Here is a 13,603-nt window from a genome sequence, read left to right as displayed (position 1 = left end):
TCACCATTCAATAACTGAGTGAATAGGCTGACTCTAGTTAGGGCTGCAACAGAATACCAACCTGTGCATCAAGGCTTGTAGGGGACTCTACATTTGACAAAAAAATGCAATATAATATCCATGATCAGGAATTCTGATAAAGCCAGGTTCCTACATACGAAAGCTGTGATTACTTTGGACTTACTGTGGTTAAACAGCCCTACACAGTCTTTTGCATTGAATGGTTGGGGGCAGGACTAATATGCACATCCATATCTCTGCACCACATGCTATTAAACACACAATGCTCCAACAATAGGTATCTGCAAGACAGATGCAAATGTCAACTGAACTAATTCAGGATGCAATCTATGCACACTTGCACTGCACACGATGAGACCTCTTAGTAAACATATATATATACTAGGATTGCAGGTTATGTAACATGGATTACAGAATGTATATAATACAGCACAATTGGGAATCATGCAGTCCTCCAGATATTCCTGGATTGCAATCTCCAACAGTCTTCAATTGTCTATATAGGTTAGGCTGCTGACAACTGTAATCCAATAACATCTGGAGAGGAAAATGATTCCCACCTCTCCTTTAGAGTTTCCAAGAAGGGTTACTTTTGCAAATGCTTTTTTCTTTGTAAGTCTACTTCATTGCTGGTCTGAATACCCTAAAGGCATTAGATGCTGTCTGATCTTGGAAACTAAGTAGGGTCATTTCTGTTTAGTACTTGGACAGGAGACTATGGCGCATTACAGACCGCCTAAAAGCGGCGGTCTGCCGCCGCCACCGGTTGCTGGGTCTGGGAACCACGCGACTCCGGACGCTATGCGTCTGCGACGTCAAAATGGCGGCCCCCTTGTGGACGGGCGCCACCATTTTGTACAGACTCAGTCCGTACTAGGGTTGAGGGGCATCAGGAAGTGACGCCCCTTCATAACCCTAATACGCCCCTTCATAACCCTAATATGCACTTTAGGTGCATGTGTAACACGCCTATATTTCAGAAGAAAGCACTGGCAAAATCACCTCTGAATATTCTTTGCCTAAGAAAACTCTATGGCATTCATGAGGTCACCATACATTGAGAAGCAACCTGAAGGTCTGGGGAAATCAGCTTCTCCAAGTGCATGGTATTCACAGACATCATGGGTTGAGTTCCCACATAAAGTCCATGAATGTCACAGTAATTCTCTCCTCTCCTCATGCTACTCTGTACAAAATGGAGATAAAAAAACCTATTTGCCAGAATTTGTTCTCATAGTGGTCTTATGTAACTGAATACTGAAAAATTTCCCTGTCTACTACAAAACTGCAATGTTTTTAAACATCATATCCTTACAGCAAAATATAAAAGACATCTGGATTCAAAATCCATTCTTGAAAACAGGATTGAGACTTGATACTACACACAAAGAAGTTGTGGACGCCACAGTAGAAGGGAGCTGGAAACAAAAGGAATGCAGCTAATAAAAATAACTACCACATTTGGCTAACATAATACACCACATTCATTTCCTATCTTTTGTGCATGCTGCATATAACATGATATGGTACACTTTAAACTTCTATTTGTTTAGGAAATCAAACAATATCTTATGAAAAGGGGGGGATAACTGACATGCTAGCCTTAAGTAATATCAAAATAAAAACCATAATATAGAAAATTAACTACAGAAGAAATATTTTGAAGAATCTTAGCCTCAACTACCCGTGTTAATCAAACACAACATTGCTGCATTAAGAAACTCAAGAAAGAGAAATTGTCACGAACCTAATCGTAGCTCCCTGTATATTCATGGTTCATGGAAATACTATGACTGTATATCAATTTCATCAAGGGAGAGAATAACTTCAATTCCATCTTAATACAAAGGGTGGATTCCCCACCCCATCCCTTCATTTGGCTTGCACATCTTCCAGTTTGCCTGCAGTATGAGATGCAAAATTCACAGGCATTTTCTATTCAACCACTTGGCATTATGTGGCATGGCAACCAAAGCCAAACACTTGAGTGATATATCACTTTAATTCATTCTCAGGAATTCTTCAGCATCAAATACTGCATCAGTAAGATAGCTCCTTAAGGAACACCAGAACATCATGACACAGAAAAAAAAATTATCTGTGGGTTAATACACATTTACACCTATCTGTGAGGATACTGTATGCAGAACAGTGATCCAATTTCTGTCCCTAGGGCTTCCAGCCTTGAAATAAATACAGATCCCCTAGAAGTCCGTGGCAAAAATGTGCAATGAGCTCAGAGACACAAGATGGAGCCCCCGGTGTTTCAAATGACAAAATGCAACAGGGGGGGGGGGGGAGAGAGACAGCACCTACACACACATGAATTTCAATTTTGCTAAAACATTTGTCATGGAACATTCTTCATGACAAGTTCTTACAGCTCAGCCCTCAGTGCTCTATCAGTTTGTTCACATGTTAAGAGATTTACTAGCAAAGAACTATGTGCATATATTGTAGCACAAGTATCAAAAAGTGTTTTGATACATTACAGAATGAGACATTTATTATGACACAAGCGTGCATGTCCATGTAATCAATGAATGCCATAATAAATGCACTGGGCTTTGTGGTTCCACCTGATCCTGTGTTATGTATGTCAAATGTTGATATTCCTGATTATACAACACCGGTTATATAATTATTGGTATATTATTGGTTCACCAACTAACATATACAGTACAGTATTGTGTTGCTATATGGAGCAGGACCTCAAAGCACAGGAGTCAGCAGTTTTTTCCTTTCAATGAACAGTGGATGAAATGCCACTTTTCTGGCTCTCCAAAGAGGAGCTTCACTCAATAACTCTACAGAAGCAATAACCTCTCAGGATAACGGTTATTGGATCTACCTCTAGCACAGCATGTGAGCAAGACTCTCTCTCTCTCTCTCTCTATATATATATATATACACACACACACACACACACACACATATTCATCCACCTGTAAAACCCACTGAATTTAACAGCCTGTAGAGATATACATAAGATTACACTCTATGGGGCTAAGTGTATTACAGTCCCACTGTGCGAAATGGGAAACTACTCATGAGTAAACCACTTTAAACCACAACAATCCCACTTTTCCATATCAGTGGTTTCTCTCTTGAAGATTTCCTGTCACAAGCAGAGGCTGCAGGAGTTTCAACCCTATATTGCTACAGGTGTCACCCAATAAATTTAAATTGCTGTTGCTCCTCTTCATTTGGAATAAGCACTCAGAGGCTGCACTGTATTTCGCATGAGTTGATCATGACTGCCTTTTAAAAAAAATCTAAAACTTTATCCTATGTTGGATATAAATAAAAAAGGGGTGTTATATAAATAGGGTGGGATATAAATAAACAAATAAATACAGTCAGCTCTCTGTATCCACAGACTCTTTATCCACAGATTCAACCATGCACAGCTTGAAAATATTCTCTCTTTCTTTCTCTCATTCTCTCTATATATATTCTAAGAAACAAACCTTGATTTTGCCAATTTAGATAAGAGATGCCTTACATAACCTTAGGGGAAACCATAAAACATGAGAGAACACTGTATTTACACAAGGCGATGATGAATGCTCTAGATCAGTGGTCCCCAAACTGTGCTCTTTATATGGGATTTTGGACTGCAGCTCCCAGAATCCCAGACTATTGGCCAACATGGCTGAGGCTTCTGGGAGCTGAAGTCCAAAACCTCTTAAAGGGCACAGTTTGGGGACCACTGTTCTAGACTATGCTTGAACACTCCTCACACACAAGGCTTCTGACCAAAAAAACCATGACAAAGGCTGGGATCAGGGCGTGGCAGCCGAGCTCATCTTTCCCTTATCTCTCAGCCAGGAAAAAGAAGCATGAACTCCCCATGCCATCTGACCTTGCCAGGGATGCCTTCGCTGAGAACACACCTGCCCAGGTATACAAAAACAAGGAAGGGAAAGCAACCTTCGAAGCAAGCCTTGGCTGTCTTCTAGCGGAAACTACCCATAAATCCTCTTTTTATTTTCCCCCTCCTTCCACTTAAAGGGAACCAGACAGAGGCTACATTCGCACAGTGCAGCAATAAACCAGTTTGACACCACTTTGACTTCTGTGGCTCAGTGCTATGAAATTCTGGCAGTTTGTTAGTCAGGCAAACAGCACCTTTAAAATGTTTATCTTGTCTATTCCCACCTGTACCACAGAGAGAAATTTCTTCATTTTTGGAGCCAGAAGCTTTTCTATATGTTTCGATAGCACTGAGCCATGGCAGTTAAAGTGGACTATTCCTGCACTGTGCAGATGCAGTCTAAGAGCCTGAAGTAGATCTTAGCTCAGGAAAACTCTCAATTGAGAGATGACATGTTTTTAAATATATCTACCCACGTTGCTTTGTTTACGGATCAGTGGCACTCTTTTCCACAAGACACAGCAGGGATTTTATTTTATTTTTCAAGCCTATGCACAACTCCGCTCTCCTTTTAGTGTGATACAAACTGACAAGATTTGCCCTTTGATCGGCTGTCAGAGCAACCGTGGCCAAGTCCAGAAAGCCACTGTGGTTTTCTCTTTCCAAGTAAAATACAAAGAGCCCACCCACCTATCCATCCCCTTCTTAAACCAAGAGAAGGTCCAGTGTGTGTGTGTGTGTGTCTGCGTGTAGTTGAGAAGTGAGGTCCTGGCACCAATCCCCCCAGAGAAAGCAATGTTAGAAGGAGATAATGATTTGGGGCTTTGCTTTTTTTCTCTTTGGAAAGGGCGAAAAGACCACCCAGGTGGACCAGGAGCACACCTGAACATACCTGTCTGGGATCCTGTTCTCTGCACACACTATGGATACAGAAAGAATCCACTGTGAGACCACTTCCTTGGCTCAATGCCAGGAAATCCTGGGGGCTGTGGTTTTGTGAGACATTTAGACTTCTCTGTCAGAGAGAGCTCTGGTGCCACAACAAATTGTGGTTCAAAACACATGGCAGAAATAATCCAGTTTGAGCCCATTTGAACTGCCCTCTGCCTCAGTGCTAGGGGAAGACTGGGGATGGTAGTTTATTGTGGCACCAGAGGGGATGTACTAAAACAAATGACAGTACCTGCCCATAGGAAAAACCATAGTTGCCCACAGAGAATAACTGGAGAATACTTGCCCATAGAGAAACATAGGAAACATCTCCAATGTTCCTTTTCTCTATGAGCAAGTATTCCCCTATGCTTCCCTATGGGTGAGTATTCTCCAGTGATTCTCTATGGGCAAGTATGGTTTCCCTATGGGCAAGTACTGTCCTGCACCAGACCTTTCTCTGACAGAGAAGGCTAAATTGCCACAGTTTCCTAGAATGGCAGTTCAAGCAGTCTCAGACTGGATTACTTCTGCAGTGTGTTTTAGACCTACAATGCCCAGGATCCCCCAGCACTGAGCCAAGGCAGTTCAAGTGGTGCCCAACCGGATTATTTCTGCAGTGTGTGGATACATACATACACACACACCCCAAAGCAAATGGAAGGCTGGGTTTTAGGGGGGCAGGCGCTGATTGGTCGGGAGGAGGAAAGAAAGGGACACACCCCTCTCTGGGAAGGGAAGACTCTGGGGCTGAGAAGGAGGGACTTTGTTGGGGGGGGGGGTTAAAGGCCTCACAAGGGGGAGGAGTGTGATGCTGGAGAGCAATGCAAATGCAAGAGTGGGAGCTCTCCCCCTCCAAAAACAAAACACAAAAAAGAGTATTCATTCCACTCAGTAGCTGCATCCACACTGGAGAAATAGCCCGGTTTGGCACCGCTTTAACTGCCCTGGCTCAAGGCTATGGAATTCTGGGAGTTGGAGTTTGTTGTGCGGGCCCAGAGCGCTGCAAAAAATGTAGGAAAAATGGAGGACACCCGCAGCCCCTAGAACTAGAAAGGCATGCTTCTCCCGTTATGCTGGGAATGGAGGACATTTTGGCATTCCTCCTGGACGGCAGCAGAAGGGAGACACGGAGGACAGGTCCAAAGACAAGATTAATCACCCTCAGCTAAAGGTAAAGCCATGCGGCTTAGTCCTGCTCAGCATGGAGGACAAAAGGGGGACATGGTCTTGGAAAAGGAGGAGGACCTCTGGTTACTCTGCTCTAATTCCACCGAGATCCCCTCAATTCTATCGCGATCCCTCCAATCCCATCACGACACCCCGAGTTCTGTCGCAACCCCCCAAAGTCCATCGAGACCTAATTCCATTGAGACCTCCCCAAAATTCTATCGCGACCCCCAAATGCCAAGAAGACTTTTCCAATTCCAAGAAGGCCTCCAAATACCTTTGAGCCTCCCCCAAATTCTGTGGCCACCCCACATTCCATCCTGACATCTGCAGCTGAGGACCCCCTCCCCAGCTCTACGGAGAGCCCCAAACCCCCTGGAGACCTCTCCAGTGCCACCCAGAGCCCCACCTGGCAGCCCAGGGCCCCCTGCCTGCTCCCTCTGCCCTGGGTCCGGCTCTCCTGGGGGCCGAGAAGCCGCAAAGGCAAGCAAAGGCAAGGGGGGGGGGTCGCAGGGGGAAAGATGGTGGTGGAAACCCGTCGCCATGGCTCACCTTCTCCTTCTCTTGCTTCCCAGTCCCTCTTTCCTCAGGAGCTCCAGCAATCCAGGGAGGAGAGGGGCATGAGGGCTGCACCAAGGCTCCCAGCCCCTTTGCCAAGAGGGCTTTGCCAAGGATTTGGGGGAAGAGGGGTTGTCTCTCTTTTCCTTTTCAAAATGGGTAGAAAATAAAGAGGAGGAGAAGGAGGAGCAGCCGCCTCGGCCGCCGCTGCTTTCCCCCCCAATGCTCCCTTTCCTTCCTTCTCAGGCAGCAAAGAGGGAAGAGAAAGGCTGAGGAAACAGAGGGAGGGAAGGAGGAGGGAGGGAAAGCCAGAGCAGAGGCTGAGGGGGTTAGGATAATAATAATAATAATAATAGGAATAGGAATAATAGTAATGTGGGGAGCGAGGGGGCTCAGGGCGTCATGTGTTGAAGCAGCAGCATCCGAAGGAAGGAGGGAAGGAGAGAAAGAGGGAGGAGGAGGAGGAGAGAAGGAGCCCCTGCTGAAGGGGACGAGAGCTCAGGTGGACTGGCTTCCCACCTGTGAAAAAGAGGGACTAAAATGGCCCCCTGCTCAGGTCCTCTCCTCCCTCCCTTTTCTTTTCCTTCCTTCTTTTCTTCCTTCTCCCTCAGGTGCAAAGGAAGCAAGTGGCGGTCAAGGGAGCCTCCTTCCTTCCTTCCTTCCTTCCTTCCTTCTTGCCAGCCTCCTGGCTCCCTTCTGCCAGTCAGGGAAGGCAAGGCAAGAGGGCCAACCCCACCCTCCCCGGCTCCCCTGGCATTGTTCAGCCAGGCAAGGTGAAGAAGAGGCGGCCACGCCCAGAAAACACACACAAACACAACACACACACAAACACACACTGACAACACACGCAAGCAAGGCTCAGGGAGACTATATGAAAGCCCCACAGGCACCTTGGGTGGGGCGCCTCATCGTTTTCTTGGGTGCTGGGCTCTGGTATTTGTTGTTGATGATTTATTATTATTATTATTATTATTTATTATTAAGAGAGTGGGGTGCATATACTGTTGGCTGAGAGGAGGCGCTTTACATGGTAATCTGTGCAGTGTTCTGTTGTTGAATGGCAAGGCCAAAAGTAATAATAAAAATAATAATAACAACAATATTTATTTCTATCCCGCATCCCCCCCCCCATAATTGGTACTCAAAGCCACCGACAGTTTAAAAGAACACAGTCCAATTAAAAAACCTACATAAGTGACAATCTGCGTTTTCTACTTGCAGGATACAAATTATTATTATTACTTTCATCATCATCATCATCACCACATTTGTGTGTTTTTAATTGAACTGTGCTTTTAAATGGTAAGCTGCTTTGAGTCCCAATTTTGGGGGGAAGTGGGATACAAATAAATATCATTTTTATTATATTTATTTATACTGTAACCTGTTTTCCTCCCCAAAATTTGAAAATTTGGAAAGTGACCACTATGGAATTAAACTATTAAAATAGTAAATGATCACTTCTTGTTTTTTTTTTAAAAAGAATTCAATTTGAAAAGATACAAACATTTAAAAATCACACACATTAAAATAGTACAGCCCCCCCCCCCCCAATGCTCTTTAAAAACTTTTGTTTTCAAAGCATGTAGGAATAGAAGGGTTTTGCCTGCTGATGGAAGGACAGCAAGAAAGGGTCTATTCTGGCCTTCCTTGGAAGGGAGTTCCTGAGTCAATGGACTCTTTTACATGGCAAAAAATGATGAGACTTTCCCGTGAATGAAAGGCATCACTAAAATTACTCTTTAGTCAGGGGATAATGCCCCAGTTATGGCACTGTCACATGACATTGTGCGCTAATCTTCAAGCTATTGTGCAATGGTGACGGGAGCATCCCTCTATGCTCCGATCACTTTTCATTGAGTGAAAGAGTCCTAGGAGAAAGTCCTCCCTTGCATCCCCACCAACTGTGCTTGCAATGGTTGTGGGATGGACAGAAATACCTTTCTGAAGATCTCAGAGCCTGGGCTGGTTCATACAGGGAGATAGCAAAATATCCTGGACCTGAGCCATATCTATACAGTTTCCAATGCACATATTCTACAGAGGAGGGAAACACACACAGAATGCATTTCTGGCCAGAAGTGCAAAAATGGTTAAAAGTACAGATAAAGTCAGTGTGTCCATGGAGTCATGACTAAAGCCCCAATCAAGACCTATGGTGGTGACAGAGAGGAAGGCAAATTACATTGGACTTGCCCCAGCAGTAGCTCTTGGATCCATTGTCTCCAGTGTCATTGTGGAAAGCTGTATCTGCTCTTGAATTTTATTGTGAATTTAAATACTGCATTGGATTCACTATCTCTTTGCTATTGAAGTCACTAGCTGCCACTTCTAAGCATCAAATATATAAGAAATACAGAGAGCCAGCAGATGCACAGAATGTCATCGGTTCTTACCCTAGATTTAGAACATTTCACCTACCACCCATGTTCCAGTAGCAGGAAACTAAAACAAAATCACCACAATATACAAGAAATCCATGGTACAGTCTGCAAAACAGGCAGAAGCGTACTTTGCTTGGTCACTAGCTTAAATCCAGCTAAGTGTTCTTCCCTCTTCCTGATAGCCATACATTGTTGCAATGCAGAAATTAGGTACAGTTGCAAAGACACACAAATAAAAGTCTGATTGGAAAATCCCAGATATCACTTGGAGTGATGGGTACAAGGAACAGACAGGTCTCAAAATATCTTGGCACCCAGTTGTGAGGCTAAAGTGAAGCTTACTTGTATGTGGGGATGATCCTGTTTGAGAACCTCTGCTCTCTGTTAGGGAGGAAACTTAAGAAATGCAAGTCAGATAGGAGATTGGAGAGGGACATGGGAGAGGCTAGTAAAAGTTGTAGTGTGTAACAAAACTTTGCCTGTGCTTTGCTTGTGCAGTTTGCTCTGCCCTGGCAGCCCGTTACTGAAGTGGTATTGAGTTTTATAGATTGTCTCTGCAATCCCCAAATGGAGTACCTATTGGGATCTAAGAGAAGTAGTGTTAGCTCCTTTCCTGTCATATCTGTTGTTGTTGTGTGCCTTCAAGTCACCCTTGACGTTTGGGGGTCCTATCCTAGGGTTTGCAGGGGAGATTTGCCCTTGCCTTCCTCTTAAGGCTAAGAGAGGGTGATTTGCCAAAGGTCACTCATAAGTTTCTATGGCCAAGTAGGGATTTGTTTCCCAGTGCCTTAGTTTAACATTCAAACCTCTACACCATGTTGGCTTTTGTCCCAGAGATACTATGTCCAATTTTAGCCCATTCATATTGTTGGCAATCTCTGAATGGCTGCACCAATTATGTTGTTCCATAACTGGCAGTGGAGTGACTGGTATTCTGTTGGTACAGCAGATATTTTACCAAATTCAATAACTTCTCACCCAGCTGTTCTTAGGATTTTGCCTGAAAGAGATATAAAAAAATATAGTTCCAAGTTCTGCATCAGAATGACAGCTCTGCTGACAGATCTGCAAAGTTGACCTCTTCATATTTGCACCCATGTGCTAGCCAGAGTATTGAAACGTGGTGCATTTGGGGGTATTTAATCAAAGAAGGGTTTCTATACACAAATCGCCTTGTCTGGACTTCTACCAATCATTTGATTACACTTTCACATCTTGTTGGCATGTTTTGGTATTGAAAAGAAAAATACTTTCAGTGTGAATATTCCTGGGAGGGGGGTGTAATGTGTTACAAGCCAGTGCTAGTCTAGAATTTCATTTTTTATATACCTATTAAACATTTTCAGAATTTAAATATCATATATCTAAACTGGGCATGGGCAAATGTTTTAGGATCTTCAGTTCCCAGTGATAAAGAGATTCAGTACTCAATCTGGAAAGAAGCTCACTATGCAAATGCAACATCAATAGGATGTAATATATTTGTCAATTGATATGCAAATTAGATGTCTCTATTTTGCCTTTGGCCTCAGGCTCCTGACTGGCTGCCAGTATGGTAACAGGTGTTGATAAGTCCATGCCACCTCCCCAACAGTACAGAATACAGTTAGCATTAGCAGGAAAGCACAAACGTATTTATAACCTACCTTCATTACAAAGGACCAAAAAACCCATACAGTTTCTAGCCCCATGTCTAGAATTTTGCCCCTTCTCTTATCATTTCAGCATTGTGTCCTTGCAACCCCGATAATAAAGGCCAAAATTTAAATGGAGATAATGCAAGTGGATTTTATCTATTGATCTGAACTTAAATGAAAAATATTTGCCACAGGCTTCATTTTACCTTAAGATTTGTTCAGTACACTCTGCACTGAAGCTGTGAAATGAGTTGCACCACTCTCAGCTTGTTTGTTTTCAGCACCAGATTGCACTGACTATAAACCAGGGTTCCAAGCCATAGTCTGGTTTTTATTATCTTGATTTGAACTTATCTTGAACCAGCATTACAATCAGAGCTTGAACAAAAATGTAAATAACTAATCCCACCCATCCCCCATACACATAGAGTGCTTGGAATCCTCCTTACAATATAGATGAGTTGTAGTTAGCTAATGTTTATGTTTATTTTCTTTGAGGCAACTATTTCTGAAGTTCTCTCTGCTTGGCTCTTCAATAAATATTTGGAATTGAGCTTAGAATTGATTTAGTCATAGATTTAGTCTGTGAACTGGTTTCATCTATGTACTGGACTGCTTGACAAACATACTACCTTGCATTTTAAGGAGTTTAGGAGACAATCTGCACAAGGAACCTCTCTCTCCCCCATTTAATAAAAAGCACAAACATCTGGATTCACATGTAGCCAGCTTATGAGTTATTAAATATTAATATGAAACAAGAGTTCTTAAATACATAGGTGATGGCAAACATTCCATCTCAGAGGAATACAGGCAACCTGTGTGATCTTGCAGCCTATGCAATCTCACAGAGCTGGAAGGACAGGTGTACCAGTTTGTTACATAGTTTCCTGCTGCTTTGTATGTAAAATTAAATTCTGGTTTGACAAGCCTCAGGAGATTTGCATTAAGGTGAATGAGAGAAAGTTGAAGGGAGCACCTGGGCCCCATGCTCATTCTCTGTGCAAAATGCACCATGGGTTATTAGACTGAGATGATTACAGTTGAACCAGTGCAATGTGTAGATGTAATTATTACATTTTGCAACAACATGGAAAATACAGTTATGTGTGTCAGTGGGCCAGAATGGGATCAATGACAAGCTCAGGCTAGCTTTCATGCATAGTGTGTAAAATGAACCTAAACATTCCTTCTGCTGTTTGGCATAGTAAATATATTATTTATCTCTGAGCATATTTAATGAAAATTTGTAAACAGACACAGTTTCTGATGGCTGAAGGGCAGAAAATCTTATTTGAAAGGGCATCATCTCATCTCACTTATGACAACACTGGCCTGAAACAAATGGAACAAAAAGTCCATCACTGGGCTGTGTTGGGGGCACATGCCCCAAATGTGGCCGGAAAGCACAGTTGGGCCCAATTGGGCCAAAATGTTCAAACAAATGTTGATGGTTTTGAGTTTCTTGCTGAAATTACCCAATTTTCTACTTTCCAAGATTCATTGCAAGACAAAGCACACTCTGCCTTAGAAAGTGGCACAAAATCATGCATTTTTAAAAAAGCGAATAACTGCAAATGTGTACCAACACATGTTAGTCAATATGGGAAATGTGTGCATAATATGCACATTAGGAAAAGAGCGTACATTATAGAAAACACATATGAATTTTGATACAGGAATTAAAACAAAGTCTTACAACCAATATGAATCATATTCAAAGATATTGCTATGTTAGTCTGAATCAGTATACAAAGAGATTTTGTAGCATCCTTGAGACTACCTGAGAGAAAGAAGTTTGCAGCATTATGAAGTCAAAGGCTTTCACAGCTGGCATCCATAGTTTTTTGTGAACAAATGTCTACACAAGAACTCCAACCATCACCTAGCACAAAAAGAAGCACAATAAAAACACTGGTAGATGGCGCAAAAAGGAACTGCAAACTCCACTTCCTGGAAGATGAACTGAAGCACCTAAACTGGGCTCTATAGACTAATGGTTACTCCAGCTCAAACATCAGAAGAGCTGCCAGACCCAGAAAAAACCACAGGAGTGAACAAACAACCACCCAAAGGGAAGGCATCTTTACCATACATCAAAGGAGTCACAGACCGAATAGAGAAACTGATGAGGAAACACAACCTCCAAATGAGTTACAGACCAACCAGGAAAATCCAGCAAATGCTGCACTTAGCAAAGGATAGCAGAGACCCTCTCACAGCTTCAGGAGTTTGCCACATACTATGCAGCTGTGAACATATCTACATAGGGACCACCAAACACAGTGTTCAAATGCAAATCAAGGAACATGGGAGACACTGCAGACTGGGCCAGCCAGAAAAATTAGCAGTAGCAGAGCATGTTATAAACCAACCTGGTCATAAAATGCTATTTGAAAACACTGAAATTCTGGACCATGCCAACAACTATCAGGTCAGAATGCACAGGGAAGCCACTGAAATCCACAAACACCTGGACATCTTCAACAGGAAAGAAGAAACCGTTAAAATAAACAAAGTTCAGCTACCAGTCCTGAAAAACACCAATATCAAGACTCAGCACATGCAAATGAACATCACCCAGGGTCAGGAGGTTTCCCAGTAGACAATGGATCACTAATTAAATAGACACAATCCTCCTCACATATGCTCCCACCCTCAGGCCTTGCCATTCACCAACAGACCAACACACAGATTAACATGCAAATCACTTCCTCTCAACCAAGGGTCATACACACACACACACACACCCATATGCCACACACCTCCATGCCACCATTCTCTGAAGATGCCAACTACAGAAGCAGGCGAAACCTCAGGAATCAATTCTTCCAGAACATGACCACATAGACTGAAAAACCCACACAAAACTTTGTAGCAATAGTTTTGTAGACTCAGGGGTTGTCTGCATTGGCCAGAAGTCCTGTGTTCTCCCCAGTGGTCGCATTGTTCAGTCCAGACAATGCAAGCCAAACCCCTGGGAGCAGGAGCAGGCCAGATCCTGCAAGGTTGGGCACAGATTCAGT

The 13,603-nt window shown here is 43.1% G+C and overlaps 1 protein-coding gene across 6 annotated transcripts in view; it reads right to left on the bottom strand.

Moving 5' to 3' along the window:
* Positions 1 to 7,283, bottom strand: part of LOC149315762 (uncharacterized) — a 259,568-nt gene extending 252,285 nt beyond the window's left edge. For 3 of the 6 annotated variants that reach the window (XM_089514029.1, XM_089514027.1, XM_089514033.1), the window contains exon 1: positions 6,551 to 7,282. The gene's annotated coding sequence lies outside the window, so the exon portion shown is untranslated. Of the gene's footprint in view, positions 1 to 3,886; positions 3,910 to 6,550 lie in introns of those variants that run through there. The other 3 variants (XM_089514032.1, XM_089514034.1, XM_089514028.1) reach the window with 3 other exon arrangements.
* Positions 7,284 to 13,603: the final 6,320 nt, after the last annotated feature.

This window comes from Sceloporus occidentalis, unplaced genomic scaffold (assembly GCF_023333645.1).
Source record: "Sceloporus occidentalis isolate IW3139 unplaced genomic scaffold, rSceOcc1.0.p SCAF_3, whole genome shotgun sequence".
In the NCBI taxonomy this organism is placed as follows: Eukaryota; Metazoa; Chordata; class Lepidosauria; order Squamata; family Phrynosomatidae; genus Sceloporus; species Sceloporus occidentalis.
The sequence above is the reverse complement of the archived record's forward strand: the minus strand, read 5'-3'. Positions and strand labels throughout refer to the sequence as shown.